This window comes from Microcaecilia unicolor, chromosome 4 (assembly GCF_901765095.1).
Source record: "Microcaecilia unicolor chromosome 4, aMicUni1.1, whole genome shotgun sequence".
Lineage (NCBI taxonomy): Eukaryota > Metazoa > Chordata > Amphibia > Gymnophiona > Siphonopidae > Microcaecilia > Microcaecilia unicolor.
In genome coordinates this window covers 184628286-184652021 of record NC_044034.1, presented here as the reverse complement: position 1 = coordinate 184652021, position 23736 = coordinate 184628286, and positions in this window count along the sequence as shown.

Genomic DNA, 23736 nt, shown 5'->3' with positions numbered 1-23736 from the left:
TAAGGGAGAGAGACAATTACGCGGCCGAGAGGAGCGCTGACATGGGTATAAAAATTCTTTTGGAAATGAATAAAATTTATATTCTACATTAATTCAAACTGGTATTCTTCAAATTCAGAACCTAATTTTAATTCCTCTCCCGCCCTTTGAGGACGGGAGACAAGGTTAGTTGATTTGTACCCCCTTCCGGTTTGGGCAGAGAGTTCCTGAGGGTGAGCCACGACTACTGACAACTAACCTACAGCCGACATTGCCTGCCTTTACCAGGAGGGTGGGTTACAGTATCATTGGATGTACTGACATTGAGAACTTCCCTACTTGTTACGTTTGTCTTGGAACAGGACAGGAACATTGTCCAAAGATTGTTTTTTTGTCAAAAGGATCAATTGTTTTAGGATTCAAGATTAGAATATTTCCTGATATCTCAAAGTGTGCAAAATCTGTGAATGTCTTTTTTGCTATGATTTACGTGTTTATATTGTATTTCTTCTGATAGAAGATCCTATGTCTTTAATGAACCTAAGCAGTTATGGGATTTTGTGGTTTCCAAAGAAGGATTGAGAGTGGTTGTATGAATTCTCAATTTGATAGGGTATATTGTTAGGACTGGCTGAGATATTATCCTGATTTAGCAATCTGTTCTTGTTTTTCCCCTTGAGTAGTATTTCTACTTTTTCTTGCATTTTTTTTCCTATACTTGGATTCATTTATTCGGATGTGGACGATAATGTAATGTTATTTTTTTCCTCTTTTTCTCTATTGAGTAATATATTATTTCCTTTTATATTGATGCTGTATTTCCAATAATTGCATTATATGTGATTATATAATTTGAAAGTTAATAAATTAGTTGGTTCAAAATATAGCCTCTAGGTTAATCTACAATGTGCATAAGTTTGACCCCTCTTACATAGTAACATAGTAGAACACAGCAGATAAAGACCTGTACGATCCATCCAGTCTGCCCAACAAGATAAACTTATTACATGTGGTATGTGATTATTCATATGTATACCTGATCTTGATTTGTCCTTGCCATTTTCAGGGAATAGACCATAGAAGTCTACCTGGCTCTGTCCTTGTTCTAACATTTCTGAAGTTGTTGTTGAAGCCCCTAAAAAGCTCCACTCCAACCCATCCAAATCTATTCAGCCATGATCTGGGCACAGACCATAGAAGTCTGCCCAGCACTGGCTTTGAGGGGCATTTTCGAAAGGGACGTCCATGTTTTGATATGAACGTCCTTGCAAAATGTCCCGATTTAGGAGCGGGGAAACCAATATTTTTGAAACAAGGATGTCCATCTCAGAAACGAACAAATGCAAACCATTTGGTCATGGGAGGAGCCAGCATTTGTAGTGCACTGGTCCCCCTGACATTCCAGGACACCAACCGGGCACCCTAGGGGGCACTGCAGTGGACTTCATAAATTGTTCCCAGATACACAGCTCCCTTACCTTGTGTGCTGAGTCCCCCAAAACCCACTACCCACAACTGTACACCACTACCATAGCCCTTACAGGTGAAGGGGGGCACCTAGATGTGGGTACAGTGGGTTTGTGGTGGGTTTTGGAGGGCTTGCTGTTTCCTCCACAAATGTAACAAGTAGGGGGGATGGGCCTGCGTCCGCCTGCCTGAAGTGCACTGCACCCACTAAAACTGCTCCAGGGACCGGCATACTGCTGTCATGGACCTGAGTATGACATCTGAGGCTGGCATAGAGGCTGGCAATCAATATTTTGAAAGATATTTTTTGAGGGTGGGGGGGTGTTAGTTACCACTGGGGGAGTAAGGGGAGGTCATCCCCGATTCTCATCTGGTCATTTTGGGCACCTTTTTGTGCCTTGGTTGTAAGAAAAACATGACCAGGTAAAGTCGTCCAAGTGTTCGACAGGGACGTCCATGTTTCTTTCAATTATGGATCAAGGACGTCCAAATGTTAGGCACGCCCAAGTCCTGCCTTCGCTATGCCTCCGATACGCCCCCTTGAACTTTGGCCATCCCTGCGACGGAAAGCAGTTGGGGACGTCTAAAATCGGCTTTCGATTATACCGATTTGGACGACCCTGTGAGAAGGACGCCCATTTTCAAGATTTATGTAGAAAGATGAGTGTCCTTCTCTTTCGAAAATGAGCCAGTTTGTTTCCCAATTACCAGTGTTGCCACCTAATCTCCACTAAGCTTCTTTGGATCCATTCCTTCTAAACAGAATTCTTTTGTGTTTATCCCATGCATTTTTGAATTCCGTTACTGTTTGCATCTCCACCAGCTCATACAGAGAGGGCATTCCAGATATCTACCACCCTTTCAGTGAAAAAATACTTTCTGATATTATTCCTGATTCAGACCCCTTTCAGCCTCAACTCGTGTCTTCTGAACAGTTTAAGGTTTTGGCACTTGCATACAAGGCATTATATCTGTCCTCTTTGATTCGTCTCTATCAGCCATCAGATCACTTTGTCCTTCTTATACACACAACGTGATTGTTTTGCCACTCTCTGAGTTTCATATGGACACATCTGGTTCAGCTGTTTAGCTCCAGCACTTTGAAACCTACCTCCAGTGGGTATTCGATTTGAATCCACATTAAGAAGTTTTAAATTGGCTCTTAAAACCTGGCTGTTCCAACATGTATTCTCCAACTTGCTTTAATTGCTCCTTTCCAACTGATCTGATATTTCTTCCCCTCCTTATGTGTTCCATTTTTTAAATCTTTGGATATTTATTGTTGTCCTATTCATTCCCATCCCTTTATGTCTTGTGCTTTGAGAGTTCATGTGCTCGCTTTTTGAAGTAAAAAAAGTGTTTATATGTTCCATACTTTTTATATTTATTGTTCCCTTCTTTGATGATTCTCTGAATGAGTGGGCTATAAATCTAGCAAATAAATAAATAAATAAATACATACATAAATAATGACACTGAAAATCCAGGTATGACACTGACAACATTACTAATCCATGTAACAGCATCTGGGCAAATATTTTTGTGTTATGCACTAACTAGTCTCCCAGATTTGCAAGATACATTTATTCATGAGCTTTCAAATTATATCCATCCACATCTATTGGTTATTATAACCCTGTATTTTTGCTTTTTTAAATTGTAGTTATGCATCCCTGACTTTCTTTCACTTTAAGGTCATCTATAAGAAGTGACTGCTAGTCATTTAGCTTATCTGGAATAGTATTTTATCTTATTTATTTTTTGCATTTAATCACTTTTATCTGCCTTTGAACATAAAAGCAGATTCAAAGAAATCACATTTTCATCTGCATTCTTCATTTTTGCCAGGACCTTAATCACAAATGAGATCACTGCAGAGGTTTGGTAAAAGCTTATATATACTGCAAATTCATTGAGAAAATATATTGTCTATACGTCATTCATGTAAGCATTTTAATGCTCTCCAGGAGGCAGGGATTTCTTTCCATTCTGTATCTCTTTAATTTTAGTTTTATATTGTTGGTCAGTTTGTTATATACTGCAGAAATAATTGAATTTGTCAATTCACCCTTGTGAACTTGGGAGAGAAAATATATATTTTGCACAGTTAGGTTTTCCTTCAGAAAGTACTATAGTACTTCCTGGTGCATTTTTTTAAAAACATTGTTGTAGTTTTAGTCACTAATGACCACTAATGGAAGATGCACTCTTCAATTCCTGACTACAATGACATGAAGAATTTTCAAGGGAAGGCAATATTAGATCAATTTACGAAGGCACTCAAAAGGACGCAAAACATACTCAATATGGGTTTATTGTGTAGTGCTCTAAGTACTAGAGTTGACTAGGGAGCATTTAAATCTATTTTCTTTTTATCTCTGAAAACTTCTAAGTGAAGAAAAAGAACTTTACAACAGGTATTTCAACATTAATTTTCTGATGCACTGAACCTTTCCAGAGGACCATACGGCAAATGCTTAAAGCTAATGGAGGGCATGCTGTGGTGATTTCTGTGGACTGCAGAGCAGAGAGGACAATGTGCCAAGTGATTTCTTGGAAACTACTTAAGCAGCACTATCAAATATAAACTGCTTTGAAACCTTTCACAGTGTGGGAGGCACAAGCAAGAAATGGTTAATCAGCTAAAGAATGCAATTTACCTATGTGATTGCTCTCCTATTTCACGTTAATTTGTCGTGATAACATTTATCTCAAACATTTCAATATGCTCAAATAATAACTACTTAAGTACATAAGTATTGCCATACTGGGAAAGACCAATGGCCCATCAAGCCCAGCATCCTGTTTCCAACAGTGGCCAATCCAGGTCACAAATACCTGGCAAGATCCCAAAAATGTACAAAACATTTTATACTGCTTATCCCAGAAATAGTGGATTTTACCCAAGACCATTTAATAACGGTCTATGGACTTATCCTTTAGGAAGCCGTCCAAACCTTTTTAAAACTCCGCTAAGCTAACCGCCTTTACCACATTCTCTGGCAACGAAGTCCAGAGTTTAATCACACGTTGAGTAAAGAAACCTTTTCTCTGATTCGTTTTAAATCTACTACATTGTAGCTTCATTGCATGCCCCCTTGTCCTAGTATTTTTGGAAAGCGTGAACAGACGCTTCACATCTACCCGTTCAACTCCACTCATTACTTTATAGACCTCTATCATATCTCCCCTTAGCCACCTTTTCTTGAAACCGAAGAGCCCTAGCCACTTTAGCCTTTCCTCATAGGGAAGTCCTCCCATCCCCTTTATCATTTTCGTCACCCTTCTCTGCACCTTTTCTAATTCCGCTATATATTTTTTAGATGCGGTGACCAGAATTGAACACAATATTCGAGGTGCGGTCGCACCATGGAGCGATACAAAGGCATTATATCATCCTCATTTTTGTTTTCCATTCCTTTCCTAATAATACCTAACATTCTATTTGCTTTCTTAGCCGCAGCAACACACTGAGCAAAAGGTTTCAACGTATCATCGACGACACCTAGATCCCTTTCTTGGTCTGTGACTCCTAACGTGGAACCTTGCATAACGTAGCTATAATTCGAGTTCCTTTTTCCCACATGCATCACTTTGCACTTGCTCACATTAAATGTCATCTGCCATTTAGACGCCCAGTCTCCCAGTCTCGTAAGGTTCTCTTGTAATTTTTCACAATCCTCCCGCGATTTAACAACTTTGAATAACTTTGTGTCATCAGCAAATTTAATTACCTCACTAGTTAATCTCATCTCTAGGTCATTTATAAATATGTTAAAAAGCAGCGGTCCCAGCACAGAGCCCTGGGGAACCCCACTTACTACCCTTCTCCATTGAGAATACTGACCATTTAACCCTACTCTCTGTTTTCTTTTAACCAGTTTTTAATCCACACTAGAACACTACCTCCTATCCCATGACTCTCCAATTTCCTCTGGAGTCTTTCATGAGGTACTTTGTCAAACGCCTTCTGAAAATCCAGATACACAATATCAACCGGCTCCCCTTTATCCACATGTTTGTTCACCCCTTCAAAGACATGTAGTAGATTTCCCTTCACTAAATCCCTGTTGACTTTGTCTCATTAATCCATGCTTTTGAATATGCTCTGTAATTTTGTTCTTAATAATAGTCTCTACCATTTTGTCCGGCACCGACATCAGACTAACCGGTCTATAATTTGCAGGATCGCCTTTGGAACCTTTTTTAAAAATCGGCGTTACATTGGCCACCCTCCAATCTTCCGGTACCATGCTCGATTTTAAGGATAAATTACATATTTCTAACAACAAACATACTCTGAAATGTCTATATGCAAATGCTAGGAGTCTAAGAAATAAGATGGGAGAGTTGGAATATATTGCACTAAATGAAAAATTGGATATAATAGGCATTACTGAGACCTGGTGGAAGGAGGATAACCAGTGGGACACTGTCATACCGGGGTACAAAGTATATCGTAATGATAGGGTAGACCGGACTGGTGGAGGGGTAGCATTGTATATTAAAGAGAGCCTTGACTCAGATAGATTACAAATTTAGCAGGACACAAATCACACCTTTGAATCACTGTGGGCTGAAATTCCATGTATAAAAGGGAAAAAAATGGTGATAGGAGTGTACTACCGTCCACCTCGCCAGGATGAGCAGGTAGACACAGAAATGATAAAAGAAATCAGAGACGCGAACAAAATGGGCAATGTGATAATAATGGGTGACTTCAATTATCCAAATATAGACTGGGTAAATGTAACATCGGGACACGCTACAGAGATACAATTCCTTGATGAAATCAAGGACAGCTTTATGGAGCAACTGGTGCAGGAGCCGACGAGAGAAGGAAAAATTCTAGACTTGGTCCTTAGTGGAGCGCATGATCTGGTGAGGGACGTTATGGTACTGGGGCCGCTTGATAACAGTGACCATAATATGATCAGTTTTGACATCAACCTTGAAGTAACTGTACACAGAAAGTCAAATACGTTAGCGTTTAACTTTAAAAAAGGAGACTATGTAAAAATGAGAAGAACGGTAATAAAAAAACTTAGGGGGGCAACTGAGAGAGTAAAAACTGTACAACAGGTGTGGACGCTGTTCAAAAATACCATCCTGGAGGACCAGGCCATACATATTCCGCGAATTAGAAAAGAAAGACGGAAGTCCAAAAGACACCCGGCCTGGTTGAAAAGTGAGGTGAAGGAAGCTATTAGGGCTAAAAGAAACGCCTTCAGAAAATGGAAGAAGGAGCCGTCTGAAAATAACAAGAAACAGCATAAGGAGTGTCAAAGCAAATGCAAGGCGCAGATTAAGAAGGCCAAGAGGGAGTATGAAAAAAAGATAGCATTAGAGGCAAAAAAACATAGTAAAATTTTTTTTCGGTATATTAAAAGCAGGAAGCCGGCAAAAGAATCGGTTGGGCCGCTGGATGACCGAGGGGTAAAAGGGGCGATCAAGGAAGACAAAGACGTAGCGGAGAGACTGAATGAATTCTTTGCTTCGGTCTTCACCGAGGAAGATTTGGGTGGGATACTGGTGTCGGAAATGGTATTTCAAGCGGACGAGTCGGAGAAACTTACTGACTTCACGGTAAACCTGGAGGACGTAATGGGGCAGTTCGGCAAACTGAAGAGTGGCAAATCTCCTGGACCGGATGGTATTCATCCTAGAGTACTGATAGAATTGAAAAACGAGCTTGCGGAGCTACTGCTAGTGATATGCAACTTATCCTTAAAATCGAGCATGATACCGGAAGATTGGAGGGTGGCCAATGTAACGCCCATTTTTAAAAAAGGCTCCAGGGGAGATCCGGGAAATTATAGACCGGTGAGTCTGACGTCGGTGCCGGGGAAAATGGTAGAGGCTATTATCAGAAACAAAATTACAGAGCACATCCGAGGACATGGATTACTGAGACCAAGTCAGCATGGCTTTTGTGTGGGGAAATCTTGCCTGACCAATTTACTTCAATTCTTTGAAGGAGTGAACAAACATGTGGACAAAGGGGAGTCGGTTGATATTGTGTATCTGGATTTTCAAAAGGCGTTTGACAAGGTACCGCATGAAAGGCTACAGAGGAAATTGGAGGGTCATGGGATAGGAGGAAATGTCCTATTGTGGATTAAAAACTGGTTGAAGGATAGGAAACAGAGAGTGGGGTTAAATGGGCAGTATTCACAATGGAGAAGGGTAGTTAGTGGGGTTCCTCAGGGGTCCGTGCTAGGACCGCTGCTTTTTAATATATTTATAAATGATTTAGAGATGGGAGTAACTAGCGAGGTAATTAAATTTGCTGATGACACAAAGTTATTCAAAGTCGTTAAATCGCGACAGGATTGTGAAAAATTACAAGAGGACCTTACGAGACTGGGAGACTGGGCGGCTAACTGGCAGATGATGTTTAATGTGAGCAAGTGCAAGGTGATGCATGTGGGAAAAAAGAACCCAAATTATAGCTACGTCATGCAAGGATCCACGTTAGGAGTTACGGACCAAGAAAGGGATCTGGGTGTCGTCGTCGATAACACACTGAAACCTTCTGCTCAGTGTGCTGCTGCGGCTTAGAAAGCGAATAGAATGTTGGGTATTATCAGGAAAGGTATGGAAAACAGGTGTGAGGATGTTATAATGCCGTTGTATCGCTCCATGGTGCGACCGCACCTTGAGTATTGTGTTCAATTCTGGTCGCCGCATCTCAAGAAAGATATAGTAGAATTGGAAAAGGTGCAGCGAAGGGCGACTAAAATGATAGCGGGGATGGGACGACTTCCCTATGAAGAAAGACTAAGGAGGCTAGGGCTATATAGCTTGGAGAAGAGACGGCTGAAGGGAGACATGATAGAGGTATATAAAATAATGAGTGGAGTGGAACAGGTGGATGTGAAGCGTCTGTTCACGCTTTCCAAAAATACTAGGACTAGGGGGCATGCGATGAAACTACAGTGTAGTAAATTTAAAACAAATCGGAGAAAATTTTTCTTCACCCAACGTGTAATTAAACTCTGGAATTCGTTGCCGGAGAAAGTGGTGAAGGCGGTTAGCTTAGCAGAGTTTAAAAAGGGGTTGGACGGTTTCCTAAAGGACAAGTCCATAAACCGCTACTAAACGGACTTGAAAAACTCCAAAATTCCAGGAATAACATGTATAGAATGTTTGTACGTTTGGGAAGCTTGCCAGGTGCCCTTGGCCTGGATTGGCCACTGTCGTGGACAGGATGCTGGGCTCGATGGACCCTTGGTCTTTTCCCAGTATGGCATTACTTATGTACTTATGTAACAATAGCTCTGCAAGCTCATTTTTCAGTTCTACCAGTACTCTGGGATGAATACCATCCGGTCCAGGGGATTTGCTACTCTTCAGTTTGTAGAACTGCCCCATTACATCCTCCAGGTTTACAGAGAATTCATTAAGTTTCTCCGACTCGTCAGCTTTGAATACCATTTCTGGCACTGGTATCCCACCCAAATCTTCCTTGGTGAAGACCGAAGCAAAGAATTCGTTTAATCTCTCCGCTACGGCTTTGTCTTCCCTGATCGCCCCTTTTAATCCTCACTCATCTAGCGGTCCAACCGATTCTTTTGCCGACTTCCTGCTTTTAATATATCTAAAAAAAATTTATTATGTGTTTTTGCCTCCAACGCAATCTTTTTTTCAAAGTCCCTCTTAGCTTTCCTTATCAGCGCTTTGCATTTGACTTGACATTCCTTATACTGTTTCTTATTATTTTCAGTCGGTTCCTTCTTCCATTTTCTGAAGGATTTTCTTTTAGCTCTAATAACTTCCTTCACCTCACTATTTAACCACGCCAGCTTTCATTTGGTATTCCTTCCTCCTTTTTTAATACGCGGAATATATTTGGCCTAGGCTTCCAGGATGGTGTTTTTGAACAGCATCCAAGCCTGATGAGCCAGTCGCTCATCTAAGATTTCTTTTCACTGTTCTTCTTATTTTATCATAGTCTCCTTTTTTAAAGTTAAACGCTAACGTATTTGATTTCCTATGTATACTTACTTCAAAGCTAATATCAAATCTGATCATATTATGATCACTGTTATCAAGCGGCCCCAGCACCATTACCTCCCACACCAGATCATGCGCTCCACTAAGGACTAGGTCTAGAATTTTTCCTTCTCTCGTCAGTTCCTGTACCAGCTGCTCCATAAAGCTGTCCTTGATTTCATCAATGAATTTTACCTCCCTAGCATGTCCCGATGTTACATTTACCCAGTCAATATCGGGGTAATTGAAATCACCCATTATTATTGTGTTGCCCAGTTTGTTTGCGTCCCTAATTTCCTTTAACTTTTCTGCATCCGTCTGTTCATCCTGGCCAGGTGGACGGTAGTACACTCCTATCATTATCCTTTTCCCCTTTACACATGGAATTTCAATCCACAGTGATTCCATGAAGTGTTTTGTTTCCTGCAGAATTTTCAATCTATTTGATTCAAGAGTCACGTTAATATACAATGCTACCCCTCCACCAATTTGATCCACCCTATCACTACGATATAATTTGTACCCCAGTATGACAGTGTCCCACTGGTTAGCCTCCTTCCACCAGGTCTCAGAGATGCCTATTATATCTAATTTTTCACTTAGTGCAATATATTCTAACTCTCCCATCTTATTTCTTAGGCTCCTGGCATTTGCATATAGACATTTCAAACTGTGTTTGTTGCTCCTATTTACATCATGCTTAGTACTTGCCAGTACTAATTTGCAATCTTTTGTCTGATTTTTATTTTTATTTAGGGACACCTGATCTACTACGGTCTCTTTTGCAACCTCACTATCAGGATACCCTATCTTCCCTGTTTTGGTGATATCTTCGAAAGATACCTTATCCCGAACCATGCACTTTTCAGCGACTGTTGGCTTTCCCCCCATTTCTAGTTTAAAAGCTGCTCTATCTCCTTTTTAAATGCCGATGCCAGCAGCCTGGTCCCACCCTAGTTAAGGTGGAGCCCGTCCTTTCGGAATAGGCTCCCCCTTCCTCAGAATGTTGCCCAGTTCCTAACAAATCTAAAACCCTCCTCCCTGCACCATTGTCTCATCCACGCATTGAGACTCCAGAGCTCTGCCTGTCTCTTGGGCCCTGCACGTGGAACAGGTAGCATTTCAGAAAATGCTACCTTAGAGGATCTGGATTTGAGCTTTCTACCTAAAGAGCCTAAATTTGGCTTCCAGAACCTCTCTCCCACATTTTCCTATGTCATTGGTACCCACATGTACCAAGACAGACGGGTCCTCCTCAGCACTATCTAAAATCCTATCTAGGTGACGTGTGAGGTCCGCCACCTTCGCACCAGGCAGGCAAGTCACCAGGCGATCCTCACGTCCACCAGCCACCCAGCTATCAATATGCCTAATGATTGAATCACCAACTACAACAGCTGTCCTAACCTTTCCCTTCCAGGCAGCACTTGGAGACATATCCTCGGTGCGAGAGGATAGTACATCCCCTGGTGGGCAGGTCCTGGCTACAAGAGTACTTCCTACTTCACCAGGGTGATACTCTCCTTCTAGGAGACCTCCCTCCTCCAAGGTAGCACAAGGGCTACCAGACTGGAGGTGGGACTTCTCTACAACATCCCTGTAGGTCTCCTCTATGTACCTCTCTGTCTCCCTCAGCTCCACTAAGTCTGCTACTCTAGCCTGAAGAGAATGGACATGTTCCCTAAGAGCTAGGAGCTCTTTGCATCGGGCACACGCATATGACATCTCACCAATTGGGAGATAATCATACATGTGACACTCAATGCAAAAGACTGGATAGCACCCCTCTCACTGCTGGACTGCTGACTCCATCTTAGTGTTTTTGAGTTTTTCAATAATTTAAAACTTGCTACAGTATTATGGATATTACTACTACTACTACTACTACTACTACTAGTTAGCATTTCTATAGCGCTACAAGGCATACGCAGTGCTGCACAAACATAGAAGAAAGACAGTCCCTGCTGAAAGAGCTTACAATCTAATAGGCAAAAAAAAAATAAATAAAGTAAGCAAATCAAATATTAGCCTAATATAAAAGTGTCTTTTAGTTTATATAGTATATTGTATGATCTAGTTAGTGTTTCCTTCTTAGATGGTAATGAAATGTATTTAAAACTCTGTAAGAGCACTCCTTGCTTGTTATCCTAATTACAATAACTGACTATAAATGAAGAGTTGTCCTAGGGGTGGACGGGAAAACTAAACTAGATCCTGCAGTGCCTGTTAGATTCTATCTGTTAATGCTGTGGTACAAAGTTTTTTAAAACTAAGTGGAAAAGACTATGGAGATTAGTTGATAAAATTTGCTTTTTATATTTTTATTTTGCCTAACACTAACCTACAATTCCTCCTTTAAACCCCAATCTTTAAGTTCCCAAAGCACAAAGCAAAATAATGTTCACTTACCAGAGAAATGTCCTCTTCTCTCGGAACTTCTCAGAAAGAAAGTTCAATGGGACCTTTCCTCTTTATATAGTTTTGAATCTAAGGGACCTCTTTTAAACAGGCTCTTTGAAGCTGACTCAGCAACCTATGCAAGTATTCTACTTCCCCACACCTTAATTAACACTTAATTGAGGTCGCTGGATGAGCTACCTCTCCAGCAGCCAAGGAACAGAAAATAACTGCCTTTTAGAAGAAGAGTTTTTGGCTGTTTAGTTTCTACCTCTAGAAAAGGTTTCAGTTTAAAACTATGGGGAAAATGCCTATTTTAAAGAAAATTTCAGTTTAAAACTATGGGAAAAGGGTTTGTACACTATCCAGCTCATTTTCGAAAGAGATCCCCAGCCATCTTCCAACACAAATCGGGAGATGGCCAGCGATCTCCTGAACCCGTCCAAATCTGTATAATAGAAAGTCGATTTTGGCTGGGTTCAACTGCTTTCCATCGCGGAGCCAGTGAAACTTCAAGGGGGCATGTTGGTAGGGTAGTGAAGGCAGGACGGGGGCAGGACGGGGGCGTGCTCACGAGATGGCCGGCTCCGCCCGATAATGGAAAAAAAAGCCAAACTGCAAAAAGGAGCCCCAACTGACCAAATGACCACCGGAGAGAATCGGGGATCACCTCCCCTTACTCCCCCAGTGGTCACCAACCCCCTCCCACCCCAAAAAAAACCAACAAAAAAAACTTTTTTCCAGCCTCTATGCCAGCCTGAAATGTCATACCCAGCTCCCTGACAGCAGTATGCAGGTCCCTGGAGCAGTTTTTAGTGGGTGCAGTGCACTTCAGGCAGGTGGACCCAGGCCCATCCCCCCCCCCCCAAATGTTACACTTGTGATGGTAAATGTGAGCCCTCCAACCCCCCCCCCAAAATCCATTGTACCCACATGTAGGTGCCCCCCTTCATCCCTAAGGGCTATGGTAGTGGTGTACAGTTGTGGGGAGTGGGTTTTGGGGGAGATTTGGGGGGCTCAGTACCCAAAGTAAGGGAGCTATGCACCTGGGAGCTACTTTTATTTTTTATTTTTTTTATTTCTAGAAGTGCCCCCTAGGGTGCCCGGTTGGTGTCCTGGCATGTGAGGGGGGCCAGTGCACTTCAAATGCTGTCTCATCCCACGACCAAATGCCTTGCATTTTGCCAGGTTTGAAATGGCCAGGCCCGGTTTCCATTATGGCTGAAAAATGAAGCTGGCCATCTCCTCTACACCTGGCGATTGATTTAGCCGGCCTCAACCGTATTTCGAAAATATGGTTGGCTCCGACCCCTTGCGGAGCCGGCCCCGAAGATGGCCGGTCATCTATTTGGCCGGCGCCATTCGATTATGCCCCTCCATAGCAACTAGTTAATGATGCTTGCTTTTCTCTCTCTCTTTTTATTCCCCCCTTAATACTAAACTAGGTCCTGCTTGCTTTTTCCTCTCTCTCTCTCTCTCTCTCTCTTTTATTCCCCCTTAATACTAAACTAGATCCTGCAGTGCCTGTTAGATTCTATCTGTTAATGCTGTGGTACAAAGATTTTTAATACTAAGTGGAAAAGTCTATGGAGATTAGTTGATACAATTTGCTTTTTATATTTTTATTTTGCCTAACACTAATGTACAATTCCTCCTTTAAACCCCAATCTTTAGAGGGGCGGGCCAAGATGACGACTGAGTAAGACGTGAGGAAGACAGCTCCGCTGTTACCCGCTCTACTCCCAAAATATTTTGCCTTGATTAAAGCCTAATAACATGCCCAAGAGGAGAGGTAAATCGCGAGCAAGTCCCGTTACTCCCTCTTTACCTAGAGCTGGAATGATGGATCACGTCCTCCTACCGGGCACATCGACGGGGTCTGGTTCACTGCTGGAGGGATTAGGGAGAGGTCTGCCGTTCCCCCAGCTTGAACATGAGATATCTTTCAGCCCCGAAATGAGGCTTCCTCCTCCCATGCCGGCTACGACGTTGACTTCGGACCAGAGACCCCTTGGTGCGCAAGTCGCGACGGGGTTTCTGGCACGGGCCCTGAGTCGATGCCTGAGACGCCGGGGAATCCTTCTGTGGAGACCGCAGAAGTGAGGCGAGGAGAAGTTGTTCTTGTGGAAGAACTCGGAGCCGTAGGAGGTCAACCAGCTTTTACAACTGATTTCTCAAGTAAGTCGTTTTTACCTGAAAAGCCTCAACAAATAACATTGGATAATATCTGGGAAGCGCTTGTAGGCTTAGAAGCCTCATTTACACAACAATTTACTCAGTTAAATAAGAAATTCACGTTAGATAACGAAAGGATCACTGAAATGGACATGACGTTAAAGTCTTTGGGCAAGGAAGTTGAAACTAACTCTTCTGCAATTAAAAATTCTCAACAAATACAAGTAAACTTAATTAAAGAGAATATATATCTTCAAAATAGGATCGAAGTACTAGAGAATTATCAACGTTCAAATGCCCTCAGACTGATAAATTTTCCTAAGCAAATTGCTATTTCCCCATTGATAACCTTCAAGCAGTATTTAACAGACGCTTTAAAAATCCCAGAAAAACACATCCACCTATCTCAAAGATTTTTTATATAGAACCGTTTCGTAAGAAAGATCCTTTACAAAGTGAGGAAGTTAAAGCTCAATCATTGGATTTAAACTTGACTCAAATTATTGAAGGTGACAATGTGGATTTAACAACTGCTACGCTTAAAGTGATTTTCATACTTCAACCGGATAGAGACTGGATACTCAAACAATTTTTTCTGAATAAGAGACCTGATTTCCTAGACTGTAAAATTAGAATGTATCCGGATGTCTCAAGAAATACCCAAAAGAAAAGACAGGAATTTCTGAAACTGAGACCAAAGGCAATACAACTTGGAGCATTGTTTTGTCTGAACTTCCCCTGCAAGTGCGTGATAAAACTTAATTCAATTAAGTATGTATTTTTTGAGGCTAGTCAATTAAACTCTTTTTTGGAGGCAAAGCTGAGAGACTTACACCCTCCATTACCAGGAACATTAATAACTTCAACTCCATAATTATTGTATATTTCTTGGAACGCTTTTATCAGCCTCCATTTGTTAGATTTTGAAGTTGTCTTCAAAAAGTTGAAATAATTTCCTGAAAATTGTGATAATTCTCCCCAATATTGTGGACTATAGATGAGTAATGATCTTCTTGTTATTATCATTTTCCTTTTTTTTTTCTTTTGATGTATCTTCTAGAAATTTACCAAGATACTAAATCGTCTTTATCTGTATTCAAGATATCATGCTTGAATGTATTTTTAAATATATAAATAAATAAATAAACCCCAATCTTTAAGTTCCCAAAGCACAAAGCAAAATAGTGTTCACTTACCAGAAATGTTCCCTTCTCTCAGAACTTCTCAGAAAGTTTCAAGCCAGTTTCAAGCCAAAGGATCATTCCAGGAAAAAAAATGATCCAAAAATTAACTAATGTTAGCAAAAAGATTTGAATGTGTTTTTCAATAATTTTAAGGAGTCAATCAACTATCCACAAAGCATTGTAATATTTTTTATATAATTAAGATTAAAACTAATGTAATAAATACACTTCTAAACAATGAATCATTAACATCTGACCAACAAATTCACTCCATCTCTATATTTAATTCAATACAATATTAAACTAAGAACACAAAGTGAAATGAAATATGTCCTAGTGAATTGATAGTGCTATAATACATGCAGGGAGAAAAGGAGCTCCACATTTAATTATGCTAAAAAGTGGCCTGCACTCTCCCCAGCATGGGTCTTTCCCACATGCTAAGGTCACTTTTAGCACTGCCAGTAAATGACCAAATTTTCTATTTCTGCAATAATGACTACATGCTAATTTTTCCATTAGCATGTGCTCTTGCCAGCACCTATTTTGTAAGAGATAAGGGCTCACGCACTAACCCTGCACTAATTAGTTAGTGTGAAGCAATGCCCATATGCTAACCAATTAGCATAGCTGCACCCATTCTCCACCCCAAACACGCCCCACCACTAAAAAGAAATGTTATTTTTTAGTGTGTGGGTAGCATGTGCACATGCAAAACTACCATGGGACACTGAGCGAGCCCCATGGTAGTGCATTTTAACTTGTAATAAGCATACATTAGTGTTTGCTGCAGCTTAGTGAAAGGACCCCTTAGAGCCTTGTTTTATAAAGGTTATGTCCTAAATTTGCACTCCTAAAATGTATGCTCGTAATTTATGTGCATAATTTACACTCCTAAATTTATGCTCTTAAATCAGGAGCATAATCTATTTGGAACATAGAGTATGCTCCTAATTTAGGGGGAGATTTTATATATGGTGTCTGGAAAATCCACATGGAAATCATTTCACCTAAGTGTATTCTATAAGGTTTAGGTGTGGTATGTAGAATACATACCGACATCCCAGCACCTAAAACTATGCGCATCCATTTACACCAATGAAAATGTGGCATAAATCCCAGTGTGTAGATTTACACAGACTGGGCCATATTATATAACAATGACCCTAAATTTGTGAATGCCCACAAAAGACCCATTTCCCCACCTATAACCTTACCCTTTTTTGCCTGCACAGTGAGTTACTGCATAAGCTTAGCGAGTTATGTGTGTAAATTCTAATTATTGCCAATTAGTGCTCATTATTGCTTGTTAAGTGCTATTAACAATGCTGATTGGCTTGTTAAGCCAATTACGTTACACACATTTCTATGGAATATACTTTGATTTAGGCACGATATATAGACTCTCCCCCTTAGTACCTAAATTTTTGCTCACCGCTGATGGCGTTATTTCTGGATAATAAAATTCGGGACCGGTACAGGTTTTGGCTTTGAATATCCGGTTATTTTTAAGCTGGCTAACACATAGCCGCTTAAGTCAATATTCATCACTAAGTGGCCATGGGTAACCCCATAAAGGGATCCTTTAAAAAAGCTGCAGTACAAAATGGCCTGCAGCATAGGAGCCAACTCTGTGGGTGCTGTGGGTGCTTGAGCACCCCCAATATTGAGAAAATTCCTTGTATGTGTCCAGGAAGGGGTTATTTCCACTGGGCTTAGCACCCCCAATAATTTTGAAAAGTTGGCTCCTATGGCCTGCGGTAGTGTGGGTGTGACTTTTGGGCATGCGCTGGGCCACTTTTTACCACAGCTGGAAAAAAGGTCATTTTTTAATGGGCCAGGAAATGGGTGTGCACAAAAACTAAAACTAGTGTGTGCCTATTTATGGTCTGAGCCCTTACTGCCAGCCATTGACTTAGTGGTAAGGGTTCAAACATTACCCCATGCAGTAACCATGCAGCGTGCACCAACATGGCCACACTGCTGATTACCGCTGGGAATGTCCCCTGTGGTAGAAAACAGAAAAATATCTTCTACCGTGGGCTTCGGCACGTGCCAAACTCACAATTACCACTGGGCACACGTGCTACCCCAGCGGTAGTGCCAATCTGGCACATGCTACCCATGCATTGGCCATCCCGTGGCTTTGTAAAAGGGTCCCAAAAATAGGACAGCCATTTATGTGATCCCATTTATGCACTATCCTTGGCCACTTAAGTTCTGAATATCAGCATTTAAACAGCCAAGTGCTGACTCTGCCCTGGAATACCCCCAAGATAGCTAGTTTTGTGTTTAGCGCTAACTGCAATATTCAGTGGCAATTAGCCAGCAGTTAAGTGCCACAGAATATTAGCGGCTAGCCCTAACCAAGTGATTTAACCAGACTGCAGTCAGCTAAATCTTTTGAATAGCGGGCAGAAAATTTCGCTAAACTCCTATACTTAGGAAGATAAAAAAGTGGGTGGCAACAGGGGCTGATTTAAGGATGGGGTTAAAAATGTTAGGTGCTTAGGAGTGAATCCATATCTCCCCACATCATGAGGGAACAGGGATTTTACAAAGCTGCACTTGGGATGAGGGGGAGGGGGAAGTGCTACCATACTCATATAGGGTCAGATTCATGAAAAAACATTTCCGCCTAAGCGTATGTCACAACTGTCAGTAATGGTGAGCCCTTGAATCAAAGCCGGAGCATTGGCAGACAAATCACCAGGGCTGGCACAGGCAGGAATCAGAACAGACTTGACTAGAAAGAACTAAAAGACTCAACAAGGCAGGACAGAGGTAACTAAACACAATGGACACCACAAGAACAGGATTAAGACGAGGCAAGGAAAAGAAGGCAAAGGTCAAAACTGGAACCCAGACAGGACAAGGCAAGACTCGGAACTGGATTGAAACTGGGACCCAGAAATGCAAGACAAGGCAAAACACGGAAGTAGATTAAAAACTGGGTCCAGAAAAGGGCAAGACAAGGACAAGGCAAGGACTAGATCTGGACAGGACTAGACTGAAAGAGACAGGGCAAGACAGGCAAGACAGGGTAACATAGTAACATCGTAGATGATGACAGAAAAAGACCTGCACGGTCCATCCAGTCTGCCTAACAAGATAAACTCATATGTGCTACTTTTTGTGTATACCCTACTTTGATTTGTACCTGTCCTCTTCACGGCACAGACCGTATAAGTCTGCCCAGCACTATCCCCACCTCACAACCACCAGCCCCGCCTCCCACCACCGGCTCTGGCACAGGGTAGGAGCTAGGCAACAAGAATAACAGAAGCAAGGCAATAAACAAGACAGGAACAGGCTTGAGGATTCTCAAACAGGATTCAGGATTCTCAAACAGGCTTGGCTGGAACAGGATTCAGGATTCTCAAACAGGATTCAGGATTCTCAAACAGGCTTGGCTGAAACAGGATTCAGGATTCTCAAACAGGATTCAGGATTCTCAAACAGGCTTGGCTAGAACAGGATTCTGGAATGGACATGGCTTGACTTGACTGGAACCGGATTCTGGAACGGGCTTGGCTTGACTGGAACCATATTCTGGAACGGGCTTGGCTTGGCTGGAACTGTATTCTGGAACAGGCTTGGCTTGACTGGAACTGGATTCTGGAACAGCTTGGCTTGGCTGGAGCAGGATACTGAAAGGGACTTGGCTTAGCAGGGAACTGAGACAGAACTAGCTCAAACATAGAGCAGGAGCAGAACCTGGCTCAAACACACACAGGAGCAGAATGTGGCAGAAATAGAGCTCAAGAGCCAGGAAACAAACATGGCAGGCAAAGGATTAAGCAGACTAAGGGAAGACAACCAAACAAAGAAGCAATGTGCTTTCCAGCATCCACAGCTGGAAAGGGATAGGCCAGGCAGATTGAGGGGCAGCAGACCCAGCTGCATAGCAGTGAGATAATTAGGGACAATGCTGGCTTCTACAGACTCTCAGAATTAACAGACAAGAACTACACACACAGGAAACAGAACAAGGGAATACAGAAAAAGAGCTTGGCTAAACACAGAGGTTGACTTAAACACAGAGCTTAACTATAGAAAGAGTCAAAAGCAGGGCTAGACTAAAAGCAGGAGCCAAGGGTAGAATCAAACAGATACAGACACCAAGGGCAGGGTGTGGCTCTACAGCCAGGTTTTCAGAATCAAGGTACAAAAGCAAACACGCCAAAGATTGTTTTTGGGAGATTTTTGTATTGTTTCTATGTGGCCTGAGGCAGGCGTTGTTGACGCCGAAACACGGCTCGTGTTGGGTCTGTTTTCAATAAAGGACTCCTGTTGTCTCAGTCTTGAAGGCCCAGTTGTGCTTTTTTCTTTGTATACTTTCTGTGTATGCTGTATTACCCTCTCTGTTTGCTTTGTAAAAATGTAGAAAATTTCATAGAACGTGACTTTGTGTTTTCATCTAGATGAACATTAAACTCTCTCCATATTAGGACATTTGGAAATTTCATAACAGCATCTGCTGTTGGTTGATATATATTCTCCCAATCTTCTGCTGTGATGGAAGGAGTAAAGTAGAAGTGAAGAATATGGAAGGTGGTGTTGACTGTGTTTATTTCAGAGTAGGGGAGACCATGAATGGGATCTGCGAAATTTCCAGTACTAAAGACGGCGAAGTATGAGGTGGCATTAAAACCCAGTAATATAAAACCGACAAGCAGAGAAAAATAACAAATAACTAGCCAAGTTTTCTTACCGGGAAATTTATGTTCCAACTCAGAGATAGCAGCTGTCGTAAGCCTACTAAAAAAGTAGTAAAACAACATATTAAAGTATAGAAAAAATGAAGCACCCCTCGTCACATGCCCCAAGGAGCACACCTAAGGAGCAGGACCTGCTCCTCAGGTGCACTCCTCCGGCACGAGCGCTGCTGGTAAATCCCTGCACGTAGATTTATGCTCACTGGGTCATATTCTATAACAACGCGTGTACATTTTGAAACACCCATCAAATGCCCATTTCCTCACCTAAAACCACGCCCCTTTTCAACTGTGTGCTTTAGAATTTAGGTGCAGTTCATTACAGAATATGCTTAGCGAGTTATGGGCTCCTTTTACTAAACCGCACTACCAATTCTCAAGTGGCAAATGAGAGGAAGCCCATAGGAATTGAGTGGGCTTCCTCTCATTTGCCAGACTGGTAATCGATATTGCAGCTTTGTAAAAGAGGCCCTATGTACATAAATTCTAATTATTGCCAATTAGTGCTCAGTATTGCTTGTTAGGTGCTGTTATCAACAATGATTAGCTTGTTAAGACAATTATCTTACACACCTTGTTATGGAATACGCTTAGATTTCAGCACAAAACTCTAGGCAGGCTATATAGAATCCAGGGAATGATCTGCAATGCCTGCATGCTAAATGGTTACTAGGGATACACTTGGGAAATACTAACAGCATCTTTTCTATAACTTTCTTTCATTTTGTAATCAAACACATGATTCATTTTGTTATATTGTTTAATTTACAGCCTCCCCAGTTGCCCTCTCCCATTGATTAAATCAATACCACAAACTTTATAAAAAGCCTTGAGCCTTCTTAGGCTTGTCCTCTTTCTCTCCAACCCACTCAGCTGTTCCTCAATCTGACCTTATCCTTGAAGTCTAAATGGGAATAACACACTGGCTATGTTGGAGTAAACGTCGGCAGTGTAGACATTACTGGGGTTTCCTAATGTCCCATTCAGACTCTTGGAATTGGTTAAGAATAAGAGAGTACCAAAGGGGTGAGAAATATATAGGGAAGGCTGGGGGGGGGGGGGGCTCTTTTTAAAAAGCTTGTGATGTGGGATTAATCAGGAAGGTAGCAGGGCTTGCTGTCAGCTTTTAATGAGCATCAGTAATGCACTGTAAAATATTTTAGTTTGCAGTGCACTATAGGCAAAAAAGAGCACACAAAAAAATAAAAGGTAAAAAAAATGAAAAACCTCACCCATAAAACAGAACAATTTTTTTTAAATACCTGTACTTCCTATCAATGAAACAAAAGCATAAATAAAAAATAATATCCCTGCACATCTCTAATGCTTATTCAGGGTAGATGTCATCAGTGTATTTTTTCTAGCGAAAAAGGTGCTGGTACTCAAATGCTAGGTCACCCTTCAGGAGTGGGGTGATCACTGAGGGACCCACCCCATAATAGCCAGGCCCCCTGCAACCAGTCACAGAATCTATTATAAGACAGAATTGGTGTGTAGAGGTTGAGCTCTATCATTAAAACTTAGGGTCCATGGGTCAATTTTAGCAGACAATGGAAAAGGTGCCGGTACTCAGTAACCCCAAGTACCCCCTCAAAAAAAGTCCTGGATGTCATACCACATACTATTACATCTACCCTTACTGTCTTAAATATACAGAAAGGGTTCAGCTATTCTTTAGGGCTATAGAGAGAATTGGATGAATACTACTGCAGCCTGGGATCTAATTATGTAGTGTTAAGTTAAGGTGTATGTTCATCAGATCATACCGAAGTAAGTGGGCCAGCAGTATAGGGAATCCTTTAAGAAAAAGCAACTGAAAGATCATGAATTAAAGTTAGAGAAAATACTGGGTCTAATTATCATCCCAGTCCTCCATTCAACCTTGTAAGTGCCTCAAATGTATTTGAATTGTTAAATTATGCATATAAATGTCAACTAACTGTATATTTTGGCTGCATAACCTACAGTAATCAACACACAATAGTAATTCTTATGGCTTAAAAATGAAGACCTAATCATATATGACTACTTTGAACATGTTTTCCCATGTTTACTGTAGAGTAGTAAGTCAAGAGGCAGATGTATTTGCTTTGGTTTAAAGGAGTAGCAGCAACAAAAATTAAAATTCTTTAAATTCAGTTAGCAGATAAAACAAAGTTGAAGGACTACAAGGAGATACTGTGCAGAAATCACTTTGGAGCCCTTTACCTCTTCAATAATTATATAGATAACTACATAAACTACCAGTGTCCTATCCATGTCATCTCCTGCACTATGTAAGCCACATTGAGCCTGCAAATAGGTGGGAAAATGTGGGATACAAATGTAACAAATAAATAAAATAACAATAAAATACTACTGTAATTCTCACCTAAAGTGTAAATTGTAAGCCACTTTGAACCAAAACTTGATTTTGGATAACAGTGGGATGCAAGAATGCATAAATAAAATAAATAAATTTGGAGTTAACACAGTGTGATACCCTGAGCAAGGGTTGAGGGTGGGCCAGTGGAAGAACTCAGCCAGACAACAGGATATAAGCAAAAATAAGTATTTATTTATCTGAGTCTTGAGGCCTGTTACTTCATAGGGCCAGGAACATAAGTTGGAAAACCTTCCTCCATTCAATAAACACAGTCTCAAGCAGGCCTCTGGACGACAGGCTCAAATATACCCCTGTTTGCTAAGCCGCACTAGCTGCTGCCGTGTGCTAATGCCGACACAGCCCATTCACAGATGTAAACTCATCAAATTCTATATACCATGCCTAAATCTAGATGCCACTTATAGAATATGCTTAGGCAGAAATATTTAATGCACTGATTTTTAGGCACTTTATATAGAATCTGACCCATTAAGTATAATGCAATAGTTGGATAGCACTTTCATGACCATTCCCCACTCATGCCATGCCCCCATCCAGAAAAATTCTTTAAAAATTGCTAATGTGCAGGATCACCTCTTTCACCAACCATTTTCAACCTAATGATGATCCCTTTAGCAAAACTCTTATCAAACCATAAGCTCAACCCGTATATATACGCCGATGATGTAACAATATACATCCCATTCAAACAAGACACCAAAGAAATCTCCAACGAAATCAATCAAAGTATACACGTCATGAACACATGGGCAGACGCATTCCGCCTGAAATTAAACGCAGAAAAAACCCGATGCCTGATACTCACCTCCCAATACAACACAAATGAATTCAGCGCTATAAACACACCAACCCTAAACCTCCCAGTCTCAGAAACACTAAAAATCCTTGGAGTCACCATCGACCGCCACCTACACTCGAAACCCACGCAAACAATACAACCAAGAAGATGTTCTATGGCATGTGGAAATTGAAAAAGGATAAGACCATTCTTCCCAAGATTCGTCTTCCGCAGCCTAGTGCAATCCCTCGTCCTCAGCCACCTGGATTACTGCAACTCACTATACGCGGGCTGCAGAGAGCAAATAATGAGGAAACTTCAAACAGCCCAGAACACAGCAGCCAGGCTCATCCTCGGAAAACCAAGATACGAAAGGGCGAAACCACTACGAGAGAAATTACATTGGCTTCCACTTAAGGAACGCGTTACTTTCAAAGTTTGCACACTAGTCCATAAGATCATCTACGGCGAAGCCCCAGCGTACATGACTGATCTAATAGACCTACCACCCAGAAACGCTAAAAGGTCATCCCGAACATACCTCAACCTCCACTTTCCCCACTTGCAAGGCTTGAAATACAAGACGCTACACGCGTCAACCTTTTCCCACATGAGCACGCAGGCCTGGAATACACTACCCGCGCAACCTAAGAATGA